This window comes from Tamandua tetradactyla, chromosome 2 (assembly GCF_023851605.1).
Source record: "Tamandua tetradactyla isolate mTamTet1 chromosome 2, mTamTet1.pri, whole genome shotgun sequence".
NCBI lineage: Eukaryota > Metazoa > Chordata > Mammalia > Pilosa > Myrmecophagidae > Tamandua > Tamandua tetradactyla.
Window position 1 is genome coordinate 178,130,382 of NC_135328.1, and position 14,970 is coordinate 178,145,351.

General features: G+C 36.5%; 1 protein-coding gene and 1 pseudogene across 2 annotated transcripts in view; one reads left to right on the top strand and one right to left on the bottom strand.

Annotated features, from left to right (window-relative positions):
* The window catches only part of ZSWIM5 (zinc finger SWIM-type containing 5), a 339,569-nt gene that overhangs the window by 18,592 nt on the left and 306,007 nt on the right, over nt 1–14,970 (top strand). The window lies entirely within an intron of this gene.
* On the bottom strand, nt 2,447–2,730 carry LOC143654571 (small ubiquitin-related modifier 1 pseudogene; annotated as a pseudogene).

The following is a 14,970-nucleotide window of genomic DNA, read 5'->3' on the forward strand; positions in this document are numbered from 1 at the left end:
ATAAGATCGTGTCACCCAAGAATAGAGAGTTTTACTTTTACCTTTCCAATATGGATGTCTTTTATTTCTTTTCCTTTCCTGGTTGGAACTTTCAGTACGGTGTTGAATAGCAGTGGTGAAAGTGGGCATTCTTGGCTTGTTCTCTGTTTTTAGGGGAAAAGTTTTCAGTTTTCTTCATTAAGTATGATTAGCTGTGGGTTTTTCACAGATGCCTTTATCAGGTTGAAGAAGTTCCTTCTTTTTGTAATTTATTGAATGTTGTTGGTTTTTTTTTAACCATGAAAGTGTGTTGGATTTTGTCAAATGGTTTTTTTAAAAACAGTCTTTACAAATATTTTGTTTATTTTAGTGAACCTGGTACAGACAACGTCCATTTAAAACCCATATTCCAGGCCAGGAAGTACAAATAAAATAAAAGAGCAGTGTTTTGTTGTATACACTTCTGCATGAATAACTTTATTAACTTTGAATGAAAATTGAAGTTTTCTGGGATCTTCTGACAAGATTGTTTTTAATCTTAAAATGTTGTGTCTCTTCAGTGAAGCCATCTTTGGAGTTAGTCATTACTCCCACCATATCTGACATCTCGACTGCAACCAGATATTCCTGTTCTTTTTTTTATATTTTTACTGAGAAAATTTCACACACATACCATCCAACTGTATTATTATACAATCATGGGCTCACAATATCATCACATAGTTGTGTATTTATTACCACAGTCATTTTTAGAGAATATGCATCATTCTGGAAACAAAAGAAAAAACTCATACATCCCATGCCCCTTACCTTCCCTTTTGTTGACCATCAGTATTTCAATCTGCCCAATTGTTTACCCTTTATCCCCCCTATTTATTTATTTATTTTTTATCCTTATCTTTGTTTATTCATCTATCCATATGCTGGATAAAAGGAGCATGAGACAAGGTTTTCACAATCACACAGTCACATTGTAAAAGCTATATAGTTATAAAGTCATTTTCAAAAATCAAGGCTACTGGAACACAGTTCAGCAGTTTCAGGAACTCCCCCCTCCAGCCATTCCAATACAACATAAACTAAAAAGAGATATCTATATAATGCGTAAAAATAACTTCCAGCATAACCTCTTAACTCTGAAATCTCTCAGCCACTGAAACTTTATTTTGTCTCATTTCTCTCTTCCCACTTTTTTCAAGAAGGCTTTCTAAATCCCATGATGCTGGGTCCCAGCTCATCCCCGGGATTCAGGTTCCACGTTGCTAAGGAGATTTACACCCCTTGGAGTAGTGTCCCACATAATGGGGATGGCATTGAGTTTACCTACTGGTTGGCTTAGAGAGAAAGGCCACAACTTAGCAACAAAAGAGGTTCTCTGGGGGAGAGTGTTCTGCATAATTATAAGTAGGCTTAGATTTTCCTTTGCAGGAATACACTTCACAGGGGCAAGCCTCAAGAATGAGGGCTCAGCCTACTGAATTGGTTATCTCCACTGCTTGTGAGAAGATCAGAAATTCCCAAGATATGGAAGTTTAATATTTACTATTCCTTTTCTTTTGGTCTAGACCCTCAGATTTTAAAAGTAACTTCAAGTTAAAGAAAGGTCATTTTCCCACAGTTCAGTTCTGTGAAAAACTTCCTTCTCCCGCTGAAAGTCTTAATCCAGGAGTGAGGCAGTCACATCCCAGAATCTCAGCCAATTGAAAAGTCCTTGAGCACTCTCATTCCTTGATCTTATCACCACAAGCCTCAAACTACACTGTTCTGGAAAAGGTGAACTCTGTTTGCACACATGTAACTTTTTTGAAGAAGGCAATATAAAGCAGGCTGATTATTGGCTTTATCACCAAAATCAGCACAATGAAAATAAACAATAATGAATATTGAACAACAGAATTCAAAATATCAGATGTTTTGAAAGATGGGGTGCCAGTTTTCAATTCTGTTTTGAACACCACATTACAAAAGAACTATTTTTAAAAGTAAGAAAGGGTTAACAGAAAAGAAAAAAAATTGAAGAATATCTAAACCATTGCATGACTCTGTAATGGTAGGTTTATGTGTCAACTTGACCAGGTAATGTTGCCCAGTTGTCTGGTTAAGGAAGCACTGGCCTAATCATTACTGCAAGGACATTTGGTGGACTTACATCATCAATAAGTTGATTGCATCTATGACTGATTACATCTGCAATCATCTAAGGGGAGTGCCTTCAGCAATGAGAGTCATTTAATCTAATCAGTTGAAGGCTTTAAAGGAGAAGTTAGAAGAGAGAATTTCTCTCTGCACTTCAGCCAGCCTACCCTCTCCTGGGGAATTCATTGAAGACCTTCATCTGAGTTGCCAGCTTGTAGCCTGCCCTACAGAATTTGAACTCATACATCCCTATATTTTTGTGTGAGACGCTTTTATAAAATCTCTTATTTACATATACTTCTGTTGGTTCTGTTTCTCTAGAGAACCTTAACTAATACAGATTCCTTATTTGTTCCTAATAAATTTCAATCACATCTTTTTCCTCCACTCCAGGTTCTTTTGTGGTATAATTATCAGCAATTCTCTGACCTTCAAAGAAAGAAACCTGAGGGAATTCATTGGAATTTTGTCTTTAGGAGTGTGATTCATTTGGATTGTCATTTGTACCTTGAAGTGAATCTCACTGCTCTCCTGTCCAATGACTTTCAGTTTAATGTATTCCCCTTTCTTATTCCCCAACTCCTCAGTTGAAGGTTTCACCTCCTGTTCAGACATGGTGATGGTGGCTTCACCCCAGGGTTCCCACCCAGCAGTGGCCTTTGGCAAGTAGAACCTCACTCTGGGGTTTAGAAATCTGTCTCTGTTCCCCACAGCACAACACTGTGGCTGGAGCTGTCACATGCTTTTTCTGCTTCTGTTGAGGTGGTCATGTGTGTTTTCCTCCTTTTATCTGTTAATGTGGAATTTTACATTGATTGATTTTCATATATTGTACCACCCTGACATTCCTGGGGTAGATTCCATTTGGTCATGGTATATAATCCTTTTCATGTGCTCTTGGCTTTGGCTTGTTAGAATTTTGTTGCGGATTTTTGCATGTATATTCATAAGGCATATTGGTCTGTAGTTTTGTGTTTGTTTTTTTTTTTTTTTACCATATCTGTGACTGGCTTTGATATTATAGTAATACTGGCCTTATAAAATAAATTAGGAAGTGTTTCATCATCTTCTATTTTTTGGAATAGTTTGAGAAGGATTGGTATTAACTCTTCTTTGAATGTTTGATAGAATTCACTGGTGAAGCCATCTGGCACTGGGCTTTCCTTTTTGTAAATTTTTGTATTACTGATTCAATCTCTTTACTTGTTATAGATTCATTCAGATATTTTACTTCTTCTTGATTCAATTTTGTAGTTTGTGTTCCTAGAATTTGCCCTGATCTAATTTCATGGTACATAATTGTTCATAGTATCCTGCAGTTTATCTATCTATCTAACATCAACAGCAATGTATCCACTTTATTCCTGAATTTAGTAATTTGAGTCCTCTTTCTTTCAGTTTTGAATTTGAGTCTTTTTTCTTTTCTTCTTAAAGGCTTGTCATTTTTGCTGATCCTTTCAAAGAACCAACTGTTGGTTTCTTGATTTTTCTCTAACGTTTTTCTTTTCTGTGTATCTCCACTCTAATCTTCATTATTTTCTTCCTCCATATTATTTTGGGTTTGGTTTGCTCTTCTTTTTCAAATTCTTAATGTAGAAGGATAGATTATTTATCTTAGACATTTCTTATTTTTAAATATAGGTGTTTATAGCTATAAATTTCCCTGAGCATACCTTTGTTGTATTCCATAAGTTTTCATTCTTCTCAAAGTATTTTCTAATATTGCTTGTTAATTTTTGTTTTCTCTCTGGTTATTTAGGAGTGTGTTGCTTTATAACCACACATTTGTGAAAATTCCAAATTTCCTTCTGTCATTGGTTTCCAATTTCACTCTGCTGCAGTTAGAGATCATACTGTGTATGATTTCAGTATTTTACAATTTGTTGAGGGTGGGCCACGGTGGCTCAGCAGACAAGAATGCTCGCCTGCCATGTCAGAGAACCCGGGTTCGATTCCCAGTGCCTGCCCATGTTTAAAAAAAAAAATTTGTTGAGATTTGTTTTGTCACCTAACATATGGGATATCATAATTCTCTTAATTGGAGAATTTAATCTATTCATATTTAATGTATTCACTGGTAAGGAAGGGTTTCTGCCATGTTGCTGTTTGTTTTCTACATATCATATCTTTTTTTTTGTTTCTCTCTTCCTCCATTATTCCATCTTTGTGTTTAATAGATATTTTTTGTTGTGCCATTCTAACTCCTTATCAGTTCTTTTACTATAGATTTTTCAAGTTATTTTTTAGCATTGTCTTGAGGATTACAATTAACATCTTAATATACAATAATCTACAACGTAGTTTCAATATATACAGAAACTTTGCTTCTTTATATAGCTCCATCCTCCTCCCTTATGCTGTTTATACAAAATAAATCTTTATACATTGTATGCCCATCGGCACAGATTTATTGCTTTATGCAATTGTCTTTTAAATCAGATAGGATAAAAGAGGAGTTGCAAACAAATATATTATTACTGTCTTTTATATTTACCCATATGGTTACCTTTACTGTACATCTTTATTTATATTTTTCAGGTAGATTCAAGTTGCTCTCTAGTGTCCTTTCATTTTAGCTTGAAGGATACCCTTTAGCATTTCTTGTAGGGCATGTCTACTAGCAACAACCTCAGATTTTATGTATTTCAGAATGTCTTAATTTCTCCCTCTTTTTTAGAGGACAGTTTTGCTGGATATTTAATTCTTGGTTAACATTAATTTTCCTTTCCAGTACTTAAAAATATCATTCCATTCATTTTGGCTTTCATGGTTTCTGATGAGAAATCAGCTGCTCTTCTTATTGAGATCTCTTGTATGTGAAAAGTCACTTTTCTCTTCCTGCTTTCAAGATTCTCTCTTTGTCGACAATTTGATAGATGTGTGTAGATCTCCTTGAGTTTATCCTAATTGGAATTTCTTGAGTTTTGTAGATGTTTATGCTAGTGTTTGTCATCAAATTTGGGAATATTTGTCATTTTTGCTCCAAATATTCTTTCTGCTCCTTTCTTTTCTTTTCTTCTGGGATCTCTATATGTGTATGTAGACACACTTGATGGCGTCTTACAGGTCTCTTAGACTCTGTTCATTTTTCTTCGTTCTGTCTTCTTTCTATTTCTCAGGTTGGATAATCTCAATAGATTTATCTTCAGATAATACTCTTCTGCCTGCTCAAATCTTTTATTGAAACCCCTAGTGAATTTCATTTCAGTTGTTGTATATTTTATCTGCTTAATTTCTAGTTGGTTCCTTAATTTTTTTTTCTTTCATAGACATGTTAAGGGTTCACAGAACAATCATGCATAAGATACAGGATTCCCATAAACCACCTTATTATTGTTATTATTATTTTTGTTCTTTTGTTTTTGGTTTATTTTGTCTCACCAAATGTCCCATATGTTCATTCACATCGTTCCATGCTCACGACTTTGTTCCTTTTTGTAGCAGCACAACCTTCATTCATAAGTATACACCATCATTCGCCAATCTACTTCTCTGTCAGTGCATCCTTCAGCCACCTGCATTCATTGGGCATCATGTATAGGGCCCAAAGTCCACAATCCATCAACATTTTCAATTTTAGATAATTTCATTGTTCCCAAGAGAAAGAAAACCAATAAACACACACTCGCCAAATAGAAAATCTAAACCTTCTCTTAACTTTTGTCCCTCCCCCATTATTTACTTCAGCTGTTGCTGTGGTAGTGCTGATGGTTTCCTTTTGTACATAGCTCATAGCATACAATAACAGTTTTCCCCCTGCACCCTAGACTTAAACACTCTTTGTACAAGAATCGTATCTTTTGAAGTAATTCTTGCGCTGCAAATAATGCGAGTTTTACTTTTTCCTTTCCAATTTGGATGCCTTTTATTTTTTTGTCCTGCCTGATTGTTCTAGCTAGAACTTCTAAACACAATGCTGAATAATAGTGGTGACAGTGGGCATCCTTGTCTTGTTCCTGATCTTAAGGGGAAAGCTTTCAGTCTCTCTCCATTGAGTACAATGCTGTCTATCGTTTTTTCATATATTCTCTTTATCATATTGATGTATTTACCTTTGACTCCTATCTTTGAGAGTATTTTTATCAGAAAAGGATGCTGAATTTTGTCGAATGCTTTTTCAACATCAATTGAGATGATCATGTGATTTTTCCTTTTTGATTTGTTAATATCCTGCATTACATTAATTGATTTTCTTGTGTTGAGCCATTTTTGCATTCTTGTTATAAACCACACTTGGTCATGGCATATAATTCTTTTAATGTGTTGTTGGGTTCAATTTGCTAGTACTTTGTTGAGAATGTTTTGCATCTGTGTTCATTAGGGTGATTAGCCAGTAATTTTCCTTTTTTATAGCATGTTTACTTGGTTTTGGTATTAAAGTGATGTTAGCTCCATAAAATGAGTTAGGAAGTGTTCCTTTCCTTTTTCTTTTCTTTTCTTTTTTTTTTTTGGAAACATTTGAGCAGGATTGGTGTTAGATCTTTTTGGAATGTTTGATAAAATTCCCTTGTGAAGCCACCTGACTCTGGGCTTTTCTTTGTAGGAAGAGTTTTGATGACTGCTTGACTCTTTTTACTTGCGATTGGTTTGTTGAGATCTTCTAATTCTTCCTGAGTCAGTGTAGCTTGTTTGTGTGTTTCCAGGAATTTTTCCATTATAAGTTGTCTAGTTTGTTGGCATATAGTTGTTCATAGTATCCTCCTATTTCTTTTATTTCTTCAGGGTCTGTGGTTACATACCCCTTCTCATTTTGTTTATTTGCATCCTCTCTCTTTTTTTCTTTGTCAGTCTTGCTAGTGGCCCATCCATTTTATTAATTTTATTAAAGAACCAACTTTGGTTTTATTGATTCTTTCCATTGTTCTTTTGTTCTCCCATTCATTTATCTCTGCTTTAATCTTTGTTATTTCTCTTCTTCTACTTGCTTTGGGGTTAGTTTACTGTTCTTTCTCAAGTTCCTCCAGGTTTGCTGTTAAGTCCTCAATTTTTGCTCTTTCTTATGTTTTAGTATTGGCATTTTAGGGCAGTAACTTTCCCTCTGAGCACAGCCTTTGCTGCATCCCATAAGTTCTGATAAGTTGTATTCTCATTTTCATTCATCTCCATATAGCTACAGATTTCTCTAGCAATTTGTTCTTTGACCCACTGGTTGTTTAAGAGTATGTTATTTAATCTGCATATATTTGTGAGTATTCTCATTCTTGGGTGGTTATTGAGATCCAGCTTCATCCCATTGTGATCAGAGAATGTGCTTTGAATAATTTCAGTGTTTTAAAATTTATAAAGACCTGTTTTGTGCCCCAGCATATGATCTCAGAATGTTCCATGAGTACTAGAGAAGAATATATATCCTTACGCTTTGGGGCGCAATGACCTATATATGTCTGTTAGGTCTAATTCATTTATCAAGTTATTTAACTTCTCTATTTCCTTGTTGCTCTTCTGTCTGGTTGTTCTATCTGTGGTGTATTGAAGTCTCCTACTATTATTGTTGAAACATCTGTGAATCCCTTCAGTTTTGCCAATGTCTATCTCATGTACTTTGAAGCTCCTTGATTGGGAACATAAACATTTATGATTGTTTTATCTTCTTGGTGAATTGACCATTTAATTAGTACATAGTGTCCTTCTTTGTCTCTTCTGATGTTTTTACATTTAAAGTCTATTTTGTCCAATACTACTCCTGTTTTCCTTTGGTTACAACTTGTGTGGAAAATCTTTTTCCATCCTTTCACTTTCAATCTGTTTGTATCCTAAGCAGAGGCTCTTGTAAACAGCGTATAGCTGGATTATGTTTCTTAATCCATTCTGCCAATCTGTATCTTTTAATTGGAAAGTTTAGACCATTAACATTAAAAGTTATTACTGAATGGCCTCTCTCTCAAGCCAACACAACAAGCAAACTCACCACCCTCCCCCTGTCTACCTGGGACATGACTCCCAGGGGTGTTGACCTTCCTGGCAATGTGGGACAGAAATCCTAGAACGAGCTGAGACTCAGCATCAAGGGATTGAGAAAACCTTCTCGACCAAAAGGGAGAAGAGTGAAATGAGACAAAGCTGAGAGATTCCAAACACAGTCGAGAGGTTATCCTGGAGGTTATTCTTACTCATTAAGTAGATATCACCTTGTTATTCAAGATGTAATGGAGAGGTTGGAGTGAACTGCCTGAAAATGTAGAGCTGTGTCCCAGTAGCCATGTTTCTTGAAGGTAATTGTATAATGATACAGCATTCACAATGTGACTGTGAAAACCTTGTGTCTGATGCTCCTTTTATCTACCTTGTCAACAGACAAGTATAACATAGAATAAAAATAAATAATAGGGGGAACAAATGTTAAAATAAATTTAGTTTGAAATGCTAATGATCAATGAAAGGGAGGGGTAAGGGGTATGGTATGTATAATTTTTTTCTGTTGTCTTTTTATTTCTTTTCCTGAATAGATGCAAATGTTCTAAGAAATGATCATGATGATGAATATGCTACTATGTGATGATATTTGAATTACTGATTATATATGTAGAGCAGAATGATCAAAATAGGAATGTTTGTGTTTATTTTACTTTTTTTTGTATTTAAAAAAATAAAATAAAATAAAATAAAATAAAATAAAAATACTTTTACAGCCCAGTCAAAAAAAAAAGTTATTATTGAAAAGGCATTTCTTGAATCTACCATCTTATCTTTTTTATTTTATTTGTCAGATCTCTATATTGTTTTCCATCTTTTTTTTTTTTTGTATTTTTTTAAATTACCCTTAGTGGTACTCTTCAATTCTGTGCAAAACCTCCAGACATACCTCTCCTGTCTTTTTTTTCAACCAGCAGAGCTTCTTTTAGTATTTCTTGTAGAGCTGGTCTCTTGTTGACAAATTCTTTCAGGACTTCTTTGTCAGTGAAAACTTTAATTTCACCCTCGGTTTTGAAGGACAGTGTGGCTGGGTACAGAACTGTTGATCTTTCAGGATCTTGAATATATCACACAGCCAGCTCCTCGCCTCTAGGGTGCTTGTTGAGTAGGCTGAACTCAGTCTTATTTGGTTTCCCTTGTATGTAGTCGATTGTTTTTCTCTTGCTGCTTTCAGGATTGTCTGCTTCTCTTCAACATGTGACAGACTGATAGTTTGTGTCTTGGGAAAGGCCTATTTGGATTTATTCTGTTTGGAGTTTGTTGGGATTCTTTGACTTGTATAATTTATGTCCTTTATGAGGGTTGGGAAGTGTTTCCCCATAATATCCTCAACTACTCTTCCTAGTCCTTTACTCCTCTCTTCTCCTTCTGGGACACCAGTGATTCTTGTATTTGTGTGCTTTGTTTTGTCTATAATTTCCCTGAGATCCAATTAAAATTTTTTCATTTTTTTTGCCATTTGCTGTTTTGAGTCTTCAAAATATCACTTATTCTTTCTTCTCTGTCTTCAAATCTGGTGTGTGTACCTCTAGTATACTTTTTATTTGATCAAGAGAGTCTTTAATCTCTGTGATATCTGCTGTTTTTCTGTTTTTTTTTTCAAATTGCTTTTTATGCTCTTCTACTGTCTTCTTGATTTCCTTTATGTTATTTGCTATACCACTTATTAAATAGAGTTGTATGAACATCTTAGATTAGCTATTCCAATGTCTGTGTCTCCTCTGGTGTTTTAGTTTGGTCATCATGTAGGGCTAATATATCTGTCTGCATTGTGATATGCTTAGTGATCTTCTGCTGTCTTCATGGCATGTAAATATCTTGATATACTTTGGGAGTTGATTCCTTTTCAGTAGTCTATGGCCTTGTGTTTGCAGGTGGTTGTACAGCAGGGAACAGGGTAAGGGGTGGGGCACTCAGTGCAGTGTTTATTTCAGGGCAGGTATAGGCACAGGTTGGGGATGTTACACTGATGCCTGTAAACGTGGGTGCCCAGTGGCCAGGAAGGATGTAACTGTGTGGGTGCACCAGTCTGGGGGTTGTAACCCTCATGCACACTGGTCTAAGGCATGGGGCCCTTTGTACGCATGTGTAGAGCAGTGGCAGCAGGTTGATGTTATGCCTTTGTGAATTGGGGGCTGATGTGACCCAGCTTTGCCCTAGAAAGTCTTCTCCAAGTTCAGCTGGATTAGCACTAGGAATCTGAAGGTTGTCATTTCCATCAGTGAGCTGGGTCCTCTCTGGCCTCTGCCTTCAGAATCACTGGGGAACAGCAGTCTGAGCCCTTCCAAAAGGTCTGGCACACTGCCACCACCTTATTATTAACAACTTGAATTTGTGTGGAACATTTGTTACAATCAATGATAGCACATTTTAATAATTGTACTATTAACTCTAGTCCATGATTTAGCATAGGATATGCTGTTTGTGTAGTGCAGTCCAATGGATTTTTAAAATTCTGTTACCATGTATATAGTCTAATATTTCCCCTTTTAATCACATTCAGATATATATTTCAGTCTTGTTAATTATGTTCTCTGTATTGTGCATACATTGTCACTATCCACTACAAAAACATTTCCATCTTTCCAAATAGACACCCTGAACATTTTAAGCCTTCCCTTCCCTTCCCTTATCCTTACCCCATCATCTGACAACAGAATCTAGAATCTAGATTCTGACTCTTTTTTTGAGTCTGCTTATTCTAACTGAAAATGAGCGAGATTATACAATATTTATCCTTTTGTGTATAGCATGTTTTACTCAACATGATGTCTACAAGGTTCATCCATGTAGTCACATCTATCATGTCTTTGTTCCTTTTATAGTTGAATAATATTCTATTGGGTATTGTATTAATCAGGGCTCTCTAGGGAAATAGAACCAACAGAAGATTTATGTAAATATCAGATTTTATAAAAGTGTCTCATGAAACTATGGGGATGAATGCATCTAGGTTCTGTAGGTCAGATCATAGACCAGCATAACAATGAAGGGATTTGTTGAATTCCACAGGAGAGCATGGCTGGCTGAAGTAGAGATGAAAGGTCTCTCTTCTGACTGCTAAAATCATCACACACACACACCTCCCTTAAAGTCTTTAACTCATTGGATTAAATCCAGCTGATTGAATTCTCTCATTGTGGAAGACATTCGCTTAGTTGATCATAGATGTCATCAGTCATAGATGCAGTCAGTTGATTGATGATTTAATAAACCAGCCTTCTGGTTTATTAACAGTCAGGAAATGTCCTGCAGAACAACTGGGCACCATCACCTAGCTAAGTGGACAGATGAACCTAACCATCACAGTCACCCCTTGTCAACTTGACAGCTAAATACAGAATTGTAAACTATACTTAAACTCTAAATAGAAAACAATAACAGACATATAAGTTTGCCTAACAGTATTCAACTGTCCTGCATACAACCACAAATGCACTAAATCTCTCCAGAATAGGGTGCCAGTCCTTGGGTAATATTCACTCTTTTGTGTTTTTGTTTATTTTAATAAAAATGTATCCCTAAACAAAGCCTATATGTACCAGTGATATAAATTTGGAATCTTTAATTTATATATATTCATATATTCTCTCTCTATATATAAAATGTCAGCCATCTCCAAATGTTATTAGATAGCAGAACATTGAGACATTGTCAGTCCATTAAATAAGCCAACATAACTTGTACCTACAACTTCAAAAGTACATTGCAGGCCATGGTGGCTCAGCAGGCAGAGTTCTTGCCTGCCATGCCAGAGACCTGGGTTTGCTTCCCGGTGCCTGCCCTTGCGAAAAAAAACAAAAAAAGTACATTGCAAGAATGGAACATTGAGTATTTCTTATGAATTTAGATTCAGAAAACCAACTTTTAAAATATTAATTGAATCCAGAGACATATGAAAAGAAAAATACATAATTGGATTTATTCCTGAAGTATAAAATTGTCTAAATTTTGAAATAAATGTAATCCACCTTGATATCTTAAATGAGAGAAAACACCTTGTGGTCATATCAGTGGATGCAGACAAAGCATTTGATAAGTCAACAACTATTTGCATTCACATTTCTCAGAAGATTAAAAGTAGAAGGGTAATTCTTTAATCTGACCATGGCAGTCCATGAAAAATCTATGTTTATCACACCTTCTGGTGAACTGTTGAACAAGTTCACTTGGGTTTTTGGAAACCCATGAAGAATATTTCTTATGTACTTTATTCCATAGTGCAGTACAGCAATAAAAAAATAGCATTTACAGATTTAAGAAAAAATAGTATATTTAGCTGTATTCATACATGGCAGAAAGGTATATGTAGGATATCCAAACACTCTTCTAGAAACAATATTTTTAATAGGTTCTTAACAAAAATATTTCTACTGAGAAATTTTCACATACGTACAGTCCATACATGGTACACAGTGAGTGACTTTCAGTATCATTACAAAGTGTGTATTCATCACCATGATCATTTTTAGAACATTTGCATCACTTCAGAAAAAGAAACAAAAAGAAAAAAAGAAAAAATCTCATTCTTCCCATACTGTTTACCCCTTCCTCTCATTGATAACTAGTGTTTCAATCTACCCAATTTATTTTACCTCTTATCCCCCTATTACTTGTTTGTTTATTATCCTTATTTTAACTCATCTTCTATCCATACCCTGGATAAATGGAGCATCAGACACAAAGTTTTCGCAATCACACAGTCACATTGTAAAAGCTGTGTCATTATAAAATCATCTTCAAGAATTAAGGCTACTGGAACACAGCTCAACAGTTTCAGGTACTTTCCTCCAGCCATTCCAATACACCATAAACTCAAAAGGAGCATCTATATAATGCATATCCTCCAGGATAACCTTTCAGCTCTGAAACACTGAAATTTATTTTGTCTCATTTCTCTCTTCCCCCTTTTGGTCAAGAAGGCTTTCTCGATCTCATGAGGCCAGGTCCCAGCTTATCCAGGGAGTTCTGTCCCACATTGCCAGGGATATTTATAATAAGGCCTAGCTTCTCCTTTGCAGGAATAAGTTTCATTAGGGCTAACCCCAAGATCGAGGGCTCAGCCTATTGATTTGGTTGTTCCCACTGCTTGTGAGAATATCAGGAATGCCCTCAATGGGGAAGTTGAATATTTCCTCCATTCTCTCCAGTCCCCCAAGGGGACTTTGCAAATGCTTTTTTATTCATTGCCCAAATTACTCTGAAATAACCTGGATATACCAACAAGATCTCATGCCCTATTCAAGATTCCCTGTATTAAACATCAGCTGTTGAGGGTCAGCCCGTTGTTAAGACAAGGCAAGAATAGCTGCCAGTCGATGATTGTGGATGCACTGGAAGGAGCCACCTGACAATCTTCAGAGGAGCAGAGGTGGCCAGGGTCTTGCTGAAACGTTGTCTTTTTAGCCTCCTGATGATCTGTGCTCCCTCTGGAATTGTTAGGTTGGAGCAGAAGGCTGCGAGGCCAGGGCACAGCAGAACTATCCCTGTGCACAATGGAGGTGCCCCCTGAGACGAAGGAAGGCTGTGGCCACCTCCCTGCCTTCCCCAACCAGCCATGGGGCAGAGAGCAGCTTGCCGCAGCCACCAGGGGACCAAGCCAGAAGACATGATGTGCCAAAGTGCCACTCCCCAGCAGCAGACAGCTATTTATTGAGTGCCTGCATTTGCATGCCAGCGCCCACCCTGCCACCAGAATGTTTACCCTACCACCAGAGGGTCCGCAGCCCCATCTTTTGAAATCAAGGGGGCAGCCCATCTGCATCGTTCTTGTTTGACTGTTTACAGCTCTTCACAGCTGTGAATAATGCTTCAGTTTTAGTGACCAAGTTCAACCTCTATTCTGAATGCAGATGGAACACAGTGATCCTTCATGGACTTGGCAGTTGGATTTGAGGGGACCAAGAGCCCCCACCCATCTGGGAAAGGACGTGGCCCATGGGGAACAGAAAGGGCCAGGCTGGGCAGGATTAAACCCACTGTGACCCCAAGCGTCGCATGCATAGGGCTTGACTTTTTGGCTTTGAAAAGATAGATCATGGAGTCAAGTGAAGTGCACTTTTTCATATGTAAGGGTCTACTTCGTTCCTTGTTATTTTTCTCCTTTTAACCTTTTGTTTGGCTTTTTTTTTTTTTTAATTGTGTCTCATGTTCAATGCAGAGCTGTTCATTCTGCTATTCCCTGAAGTTTGAATTCTGGCTTTTGCAGTTTTTTTTTTTTTGTCTGTGTCACATGTTTAGCCAGGCCTGGTTCTCTGTTGGCATTTTCCAGATTCAGTTAAATCAACATTGGCCCAGTTTCATTCTCTGTTCCACCCCACTCACCTTCATGCTCTTTGAAAACAGAATCACCTTGTGTGTCATAGCTCATTTGTTTCAAGAGAGAATCAACAGATCATATTCAGTGTCTTGAATAAATTGCTCTATTTTGATATTAGAAAAAACAAAGATTCCCTGTACTTATGGTTCTCAGCTAAACTAATCATACAAGTTAAATTAGGTAATGTACTACCCAGAATATAAATTTTGCACCAAATAAACATCTCTCCCTTTGGTCTCACATAGAAGTTAATGTTTTAAAATATGGACCATATCATTCTTTACCCTATATTCTGATTTACCTTAGTCCTATCCAGATCAGCTTCATTCATATCTCTAGTTGAAGTCTGATCCCCTTTTCAGTTTTTTAAACAGTTGTTGCATGAGTACTGACTTTCATAACTTCAGAGCTCTAACTCTGAGTCTCAGGTGTCACATAAATACCTGAAGTTTCTGGGAATGAGAAGGTTATTTACAAACAGCTCAGTATCTCAGAATTTAGAAATAACAGTTACAACTCCTGAATATATATAACTGCTGTAAGAGTTTACAATCTAGGACCCTTTATGATAGGCCCCAATCTGATAACCCATGCTCTTGACTTCAGTTAACTGAGTTTTTATA